The sequence below is a fragment of the Pteropus alecto genome, unplaced genomic scaffold (genome assembly GCF_000325575.1).
Source record: "Pteropus alecto unplaced genomic scaffold, ASM32557v1 scaffold156, whole genome shotgun sequence".
Taxonomy (NCBI): Eukaryota; Metazoa; Chordata; class Mammalia; order Chiroptera; family Pteropodidae; genus Pteropus; species Pteropus alecto.
The window spans coordinates 5,156,888-5,164,649 of record NW_006437746.1 but is presented as its reverse complement, the minus strand read 5'-3'; the positions used below and the strand labels follow the sequence as shown (position 1 = coordinate 5,164,649).

General features: G+C 42.2%; 1 protein-coding gene across 1 annotated transcript in view; it reads left to right on the top strand.

Moving 5' to 3' along the window:
• SCAP (SREBF chaperone) overlaps positions 1 to 7,762 on the top strand; it is a 56,782-nt gene that overhangs the window by 298 nt on the left and 48,722 nt on the right. The window lies entirely within an intron of this gene.

Genomic DNA, 7,762 nt, shown 5'->3' with positions numbered 1-7,762 from the left:
CCGCCTGGGCAGGGAGACCGCAGCCGGGGGAAGGGGCCGGGCCGCCGCGTCCCCACCCCCACCCCGCGAGCCGCGCGCCCCAACTCCACCCTCTGGCCCCTGGTGACCACTGCCCGACTGCTCCGGGAGAGAGGGGCGCGCTGTTGCGCCCCTGGCCCCGCTGTCCCTTGGGAAGCCATCGGTTCTAGGACCTGCTTTGGGGCTGTGTGGGTTTCCCAGAGTGCGGGGGAGAGCACGCTGTCCACTCCTGCCTCTTTTGGAAGATCAGATTGAGAGGCACCACGTAGCTTCTTTGCTGCGTTTTGCTTGGTTTCTAGTTTTCTGTTTTGCCCAACCCCAAACTTTGTTCACTAACGTTCCCTCTGTTTACTTCTGGGGAGGTTTATTATCTCTGTATCAAACAGGATTGTAATGTCACGATAGCATTAGTTGCAGGGAGCCCCGGATTCAGACTGTTAGAATCGCAGAACGTCGTACAGGTGGAGATGCTTTTGGCTGGAGAGGGCAGTGAGTCCCCGTAGGTGCTCTGGCAGGAGTTACCCCCAGTTAAGGCCACTTACTGCCTCACCTTTTATGGTGACAGGGCTGCGTGACTAAATTCTTTCCGGAGGATATAGATGATGTTAACTTTGTATGTGTGTTTTTCATTTGACGAAATGTTTCCTGGAGTTTGGTTACGCAGCGTCCTTATTGGTGTGCCAAAGATGGAAGGAAGCTTTTATAAGGGAGTCAGAGTCGGGGGTGTCACCTTAGCCCTGAATACGTTTTAGGTGTTTCTGAGTGATGCCTAATAGACGACCTGTATCTTTTAAAGTGTATGTTGATATCGGTTAAAGTTTAAGTATTTTACACAAATGCAGCATTCCCACTGGGCACACGATGTAAAAAAACTCAATATGTATAATTATATCTTCATATTCTTTAGATCTTAGATTGAACTTTCTCTTGCTGTTGTGGCAAAAACAGCACCTCTCCAGAGGTCTCCGTGTACTTTATAATCACTGCCACCCCTAACCCCCATCACCTTGTTCGTTGGTGGGAGGTGGGTAGACCGTCCACTCCTAGTTTATGACTAGAAAATGGAAGCGTAAAGGTTGTGAATTGCCTGAGGTCATACATGAGCAAGTGAATTCTCCAATTGGGAAACAAACCATACCTGTGGGTTCAGTGAGCGTGCTATTCTCAACCCATTTCCTGTTTAGAAAAAAAAGGTGCAGGTTGCTGCCAGTGTTAATTTTACATACACACTTTTTGAGGTTGAAGCAAATCTGACTGGTTTTCAATGTGGAAGTAAAACACTATTCTTAGAATTATTTCTAAACAGAACTTGTCTCTAATCCTAATATTAACAGAAATGTGTACATAAATCGGATTCATCAGATGAATCTTCAGCTAACTGTTCGAGAACGATGTTAACATCACGCATAGGAATGCTATGTTTTCTAGGATTTGACATTTTCAGAGATCGAGAATTACTATATTTTGTAAATGGAAGTACCACTACTGAAAACAATGCTATAAATAGAATCGGTGTCATTTGTTTCTAAAGATTATCGATACACTAGAGTGATGCATAAAAAATAGTAAAAGCAGCTATTTCCTGGCAAACTTTGGGGATCAGGTTAGGACTGTAACCTGTGAGTTATCTCGGGGTAAATGCTGCAGTCACACACACCACTGGCAAGTATTCTCGGGGCAAATGGGAAATTTGGTGGTAGACTTTAGGGAGGCCTCCTCTCTTAATATCTAGCCAGGCATGTGAAGTGGCCCAAAGACCATGAATGACGCTTAGGTTTATGTGCTGTTTGCTTACTCTTACCATTGGTGGCTATTTGCTGGTCACCAGTGTCAGTTTTACTGGCTCTTTCAGGTACTTAATATACGGTTTGTGTCATCACTCCCATTGAGCAGTTGAGAAGACTGCCCTTCAGAGAAAAATGAGGTTCCCAGAGTCACCAGCTTGTTAAGTGGCGGATCAGGCCTTGAAACCAGATCTGCCAGACTCCACCACCTGAGCTGCTTCCACTCTGTCTTGCTTCCTTCCTGAGTTGGCCGATGAAACAAAGTCCAGGTGACTTCTTTTGAAATAATAATTCTTGGTAAAATATTGAGCACTTGTGCTGTCTAGGTACTGTGCTAGATGCTCTAGTAATAGCTTATCTCAATCATAATAACCAGGCGAGATGACATTGTCATCACCTCCTTTACTGATGAGTTTTAGAGATGTTGTCTGACTGGCCTAGGGTCACCTGGTAAGTTAGAGTCAGAGCCTACGTTTGTCTGACAACCATGGGCCGCACGTAAGCTTTTCATTGGAGTCCAAAGTGTGTGCGTGTGTGTGTTTTCAAGCATCAAAATTGCACATGGGTCTTGGGGAAAAAAGGCCGATCTTCGTGTTTATATTAGCCTTACTTAATTTTGGTGCATTTTATAATGTACATTATATAGTATCGCGGTAATACATATATAATTTTTATATAAATATACATATATTGGGGATGTATACTCAGATTTTTATGGTTGGGGTTCATAATTACAAACCTTTGGAAACCACTAGTTTGTTTGATATTTATGCATTTCCTGAATGCGTAAAATATGTAAAGTGTTAGACTAACCATTTGTTCAAGTAGAAGCCTAGTGAGGTTCAGTGCGATTCCACATAATCAGAGAGAATGGTGTTTCATATTAATAACCAGCAATAAATTATTCTAAAATTACAGTCATGAGAGTGAAAGAGGCTCCGGTATCTCAATAGTCTTTTCTTTTACCCTCCACCCTGCCTGGCAGTGGTCTTTATGTCTCACATACAGCACCAATCTTAAGTTTGAAGCTGTAGCGACTGATATAGCCCTTTGGAAGTTAAAATTTTGTTGGACCTCTTCTATTTGAAACCTGTTAATTTCAGTTAGAAGCCAGAGAGACTAAAATAATCAGTTCATGCAAATATGACAGTTGCAATAATCGTATTTGTGCTGTTCCCCAACTTCAGAGTATTTTAAAACCATCTTAAGTATTGAAATTCCAAATACACTGATTCCTTATCACTTTTTACAAGCTAGATTTGTCTTCAGTTCATTCCATTGCAGTGGTTGGTACATTATCTCAAAATGAGCAGTTCCAGGATTCTACTGAATTAAAAGAATATCTTTATCATCTTCCAGCTTGTCATTTCATAATTGAATAGATTAGTATTTGTTCAGGGTTTAGGTTAAAATAACACAATGGGTTTTGAGCAAGAAATACATTTTCCTAACTAGACAAGCTACTTTTATCTAGGTGAGGTATCATTATACCAATGGTTATCAAACCTTAGCGTGAATCAGAGTCACCTGGAGGGCTTGCTTTAACCTTGCCTGTAAAGTTGTGGATTCTCTGTCAAGGGTGGGCCCCGGAATTTGTATTTCAAACAAATTACCAGGTGCTGCTGGCCTGGAGAACCCTGCTTTGAGAGCCGTGGCTCCATAAAATGCACCTAAGACCACAGCACGATGCCAGTGCTTACATATTTCAAGCTGAATCTTGTCAGCATTAGTGTTATAGTATCGTTTTGCCAAATACATAACTGGCTCTTGCTTTTAGCCAATTTTCTCCTTATTTTTAGATGATGTCATAATTAAGATTGCATTTTCAATTACAATGCCATTTCCACTTTTTTCCTGCAATCCCATATTTCAAAATTTCTTGAGATATCAGAGCTTTTTAGATACAAGTAATCCACATAGGAGAAGAAGTAATAGGTAAGCACACAGGCGTGTCCACACACACACACACGCGCGCGCACACACACACACACACACACACAGAGAGTTAAAACTAGTCCCAGCGCGGGCACTCTCGGGTGGCCTCTCAGGCTTCTTTCTTGCTCCGTCTCTCGCTCTCTAATGGGATCATACTATTTTCATCCATTTTCTGTGTTACTGTGTGAACGTCTTTTCATGTAAAAAACTGTTCTGCAACACTTTTGTTTTTTTAAAACATAAAATTTCATTTGTTTTTATGTTTTCCGATAACTTCCTCCTTCGAGCAGCCTCGTCCAGCCCAGCTTCCTGTATTTGGCTGCATGGGTCGCACCTTACAGAAGGCCCCATTACTTGGGAAGTCTCCCATCGGTCTCCTTCAGCAGTATCCACTTGCTCCCCACTCTGGTGACCTGCCCTGAGCTGACCTACTCAGACCTTCTTCCCTCTGCCAGGTCGTGTTTATGCTCATCTCTTGGGTGACAAAGTTCCTTCTGTCGGGCCTGAGTCCTGGTTGGGTTTGATATTAATTCCATTTGTCATCCCAGTGACGGTGACTGTTAGAAACAGCAAGACCTACCTTTCGCGGGTAGTCTTGAAGTCTTCACCTCCCGAGCCATCCCAAGCTCAGCTGTGAGAAGGGACACCATGGGACTGTGCTGGAAGGTGCGTCAGCGCACCTGTGCCAGGCGGTGCTTCATCTTTGGATAAAGCTGGATCGCTGGGAAGCAGCATATCTGGGCCCTCTCCCAATCGCGTTTCACTAAACTCACTTTGCATGGCTCCGTCAGCTTGCATTGAAATCTATATTGGAAAGTCCCCGAGAAAATCTGTGACGCTAATTAGAAATTTCCTTCAGGTCCAGTGCCCAGAATGGCTGTGTCTCCCGAGTAACTGTTTTAATTTTGTTCCAAGTATACTGTGGACTGTGGCGGTGTTTCCCTCTCTGCCTTGGCCGCTAGGGAGTTCCCAGTCCTCTGGCTTGTGCTTTCTGCGTTGACTTTACTTCTGCCTTATACCATCATTTTTAATGGCTAGATATTTTGTCCCTGATTTTACTGTAAAATACATAACACATTTCATCCCTATTCTAAACATTACTGTTCTTGTCATTTGTCCACTTTGTAAAACAACATTCAGAAAAACTTTTTTTCCTCCAAAGATGAATTGTTTGTACCAGTGGACTAGTTTAACACAGTGAACAGACCTGCAGTGACTTTCCGCTCGGCACCAGACGAGGTGCTGGGTGCTCTAGGGAACACAGAGGTGATTCAGCTGTGACCTCCCGAGAGGGACCAGTCAGTCAGGGGAGGCTGAGAGAGTCAGGATAAACACAGCGCAGGGGGGACGGGCACAGTTACAGAGCTCGACGAGGAGGGCTGTGCTTCCACAGGGAGGCTTTGTTCAGCTTTTCAGTGCACATGGCACACAATTCAAAAGGTACAGCAGAGTGTACACAGAAGTGTCCTTTCTGTCTTGCCCCTGGCCACCAGGTCCTCTCCCTAGAGGCAGCCAGTGTTCCCAGTGATCGAGTGTCTTTTCAGGGGTGTTCTGTGCATAATACAGACAGAGACACACAGCTCTTTTCTTTGACATGAAGGTGGCACATTATATCCCTTGCTCCCCCCCTCCCCGTTTGCAGTAGTTCATTATCAATACGTAAGAGCTTTCTCACTGTCTTTTTACAATATTCTCTTGTTAGGATGTACTTTAATTTACTTGGCCAGAGGTCTACGGATAGATATGTTGGTGTCTTAAATTTTGCTAGTGCAGACAACACTGAGTAACTCTATATACATCAGCCCAGCATGGCCAAGTGCATCGGTCTGGACTCTAACCAGAGCCAGGAGAGCTAGGCTGATGAATGTATGCTTTTGTCATTCTGATCACTGTTACCCAGATACACCTCCACGAAGGGTTTGTCCACATCTGCTCCTCAACCGTGTGTGGCAGTGCCTGTTTATCCACACCCTCACCAACACGGTGGTACCACACAGTTTGATCTTTGCCAATTCGATAGGTGAAAAAATACTTTCTCTTTGTTTTCTCCCCCCAAAAAACTTCTTAGTTCAACCTACAGGAAAGTTAAAAGTAATAGAACGAGCACTCATTTTATAGCAGGGGTTGTTTTAATTTGTGTCTCTCCTGCTGCTAGAAGGTCTAAGGACCATTTCTGTGTTCTTTTCTGTGAAAACGCTGTTTGTATCCTTTATCTATTTTTCTGTTGGGCTTCGGTTTTTAAAATTGATTTTGTAGAAATTGCTTATATATGAAAACGTAGCACTTTGTCAGTGACATGAATTGCATTTATATTTTTCAGATTGTTATTTACCTTTTTACTTAAGATGGTTTTATCATGAAAAAAATGTTGGTTTTTAATTGAGTCATTTTTATGGGCTTTTTGAAGCTTCTGGGTTCCCTGTTATGCCTAAAAGATCTTCCCTAGTAGAAGAGTTGAAAAATTATTCTGTGGTTTCTTAAAGAACTTTTTATGTTTTATTTTTTTACCTTTAAATCTTTTATCCATTTGATTTATTTTAGTGTGAGATGCGGGCCCAACTAAATATTTTCCCAAATGGCATCCATTTATAGAACAATTCATCTTTCTCCAGCTTGTTTAAATATCCTTTATCATTTATTATATGTGATATACTTTGCCACATATCATGTACATTTGGGTCTATTTCTGTACTTTCTATTCTATATTTTAATCTGTGTATTTATGTGTTAGTATGATACTGTTTTAATTATTGTAGCTTTGTAGTATGTTTGGATATTTGGTGAAGTAAATTCTCATTATCTTTAATTTTCAGAACTTTCCTATTTTTTTTTTCAGTGTTAAAAAAAGTCTTGATCCTGTTTGCCTTCTTTAGGACTGTATTTTTAGGGTATAGTAGGAAGAGGGACGTTTTGTTGACAAGTCTGCCCCACTAAGAAGGCTGCATGCCTTTCTGTTTGTTAGAGTCTTTTAAGTCCCTCAGAATTTGAGAGATTTCTTGGCATTTCTTGTTAAGTTTATTCTCAGGTCTTTTTAGTTTGTTTTTACTGTTGGAGCATCATACTTTCTATCTAGTTGTTGATGTATGTGAAGGCACTGACTTCTATATATTAATTTTCACCAACACACTTGATTCTTTTATCAACTGTATAAGGTTTTCGGTTCTCTTGGATTTTTCTAGGTATATAATATCATCTGCAAATAATGATACTTTTACCTTTTCCAGTTGTATTCCTGTGTTTTCTTTCTGTTGCCCGATCGTGGTGGGTAGGATCTCCCCAACGGTAATAAGCAGTGGTGGTGAAGTGCATAGCCTCGTTTGGCCTCTGACTGGAGTGAGCTTTCCTCTAATGTGTTCCCAATGGGCTTGATTTTAGCTCTGGGATTGAGAAGAATGTAAACAAGTACCCAAGTCAGTATCTTATATGCGTGCGTGCACGCTTACATACATGGTTTCGCGTCACTTAACAGTGGGGATATGTTCTGAGAAATGCGTCGGTAGGCAATTTCGTCATTGTGCAAACATCATAGTGCACTTACACAAACCTAAATGGTCTACCCTGCTGCACAGCTAGGCTCTATGGCATAGCCTGTCACTCCTAGGCTACAGGCCAGTCCAGCAGGCTACTGAATGGAATACTGTACTTAATTGTGATAGTGGCACATACTTATGTATCTAAACATATCTAAACACAGAAAAGGTACAGTAAAAATATGGCATAAAGGATAAAAAATGGCACACCTATATAGGGCACTTACTGTGAATGGAGTTTGCAGCACTGGAAGTTGCTTCAGGTGAGTCAGTGAGTGGTAAGTGAAGGTCAAGGCCTAGGACATACTGTACACTACTGTAGACTTTATAAACACTGTCCCACAAGCCTTCCCCCTGCTTCCTTTCCACAGGGTCAGAAATAAAACGCTGAAGCTGTCAGTGTCACTCTGTCAACAGGGATGTGGGCTGGATTGATTGGAAATATTGCGGAAAAACTGGCTGGCTAAGGCCTAGATCACCATAATAGTGACTGGC